We start from the raw sequence: 1,740 nt of genomic DNA, 5'->3' as shown, positions 1-1,740 counted from the left end.
ATTAAATATTTTTATATTTTAACTACTGATTTAAGTTTGCATACAATGCCAAAGGAGTTAGGTAGAATTTGTATAATACACAGAAACTAGGTTTGATTTTACATGAGCTTTACGTTTTGGTATGATAAAAACAGAGAAAACACAGACATGAATTTCTGACTATTATCATTATTTTTTCATTTATATATTTGGTACAGGATTTCACTACCCAGTCAGACTCATAGCGATCCTCCTTTTTTCAGCCTCCCCATTTCTAGGATTACAGGTGTGCGTCACCTTGCCCGGACTCAGTCACTGGCTCAGTGTGGCCAGAGGACAGGGATAGTAGGATTGAAATCTGGTCCTTGCACTTGCCAAAGCAGGTACTTAGTCTGCTGAGCTATCTGGCTGGCCCTGATATGTATTACTTACTAAACAGACATGACTGTTAGCCACCTTTTTTGTTGTTTCACTAATATTGAAATAATTAGAGCCCCTTTTGTAAGTTTAAAGGCATGTGCATGCAATTAGGATTTTAGATTATCAGAACATTTTAGAGTTTGTTGCCATGAGTTATAAGACAAGCAGGTTCTAGAAACCAAAGTAGGATGATGCTTTGGGTGATATGAAGTTGTGGGTTAAGATTATTTGCCATCCTTCCAATCTTCCATATGCACTACTACTGGGTGATAGATTTGGAGAATGTGCTATGTACAGAGAGTAGGAACAGAATGAACTGAAAATTTTTTGATGTTGTTCTTTAAATATATACTTGTAATTTATTTCTCAATAGTCCTTTGGTAAATAGTATTCCATATGAAATTGTGTGATCAAAAGTCATTTAATTCCAGAAATAAAATTTAAAAATATACAGTTACCCAATACTCCTTAAAGTAACCTTTATTAATGTTAGAGGAAGTACTTTAAATTAAAATAATTTTAAATAATGTATGTTTCAACAGTAACACTGAACCCCAAATACAATAACCAGATTTTGTTGTTTTGAGACAAATAAAATTGGAAAACTACTTTTTTTCACAAAAGGAAGAGATCAAGGTGAGGTAAAGTAACCAAAAGGTACTACACTACTTAGTACAATGGATGGCAAACAATTCCATTTACAAATTATGATACATAAATTGCTGTTTGTTAGTGGTAGTTAGATGGTTTGTCATCTCTAACAGGTAAAAGGTACACATTATTATTATTATTGCCATTGTTATTGTTATTATTATTATTATATTTATACACCAAACCTATTCTTTTTTTTTTAAGTCTCCACTTGGTACTTTAATCCAGAAGATTATAAAAAAGTGGGTCTATCCCTAGGAAGTTTGTTTCATTTTGGAATTAATTCAACATACATTCAGGGAAAACATAAAATGAATGAATAAATTTAGAAAACAAGGAAGACAATAGGGTAGGGGTATAGCTCAGAGGCAGATCAGTTGCCTGGTATAATGTAAGGCCTTGGGTTCAATGCCCAATACAATCCCCTTCCCCCCCCCCAAAAAAAAAGACATTTACATGGCTGTTGCTCTGAATTTTTTTTTTCAGAGCATAACTAGCATAACCCCTAATTCTTCCAGACATCACTTCCAACAAACTGAAGAAATAATTTCAAACACAAGTCCACTTAAGTAGTATGCAACAATGGAACTCAGAATCATTTACTATCCAATTACTAGATGTTAGGGCAATTAAGAAATTGAAGGCCAGAGGAGATAGCTCAGTAGAATAAGTACTTGCCTAGCAAGAACA

Source organism: Octodon degus, unplaced genomic scaffold (genome assembly GCF_000260255.1).
Source record: "Octodon degus isolate 3935 unplaced genomic scaffold, OctDeg1.0 scaffold00150, whole genome shotgun sequence".
Taxonomy (NCBI): Eukaryota; Metazoa; Chordata; class Mammalia; order Rodentia; family Octodontidae; genus Octodon; species Octodon degus.
Note: the sequence above shows the minus strand (reverse complement) of the source record.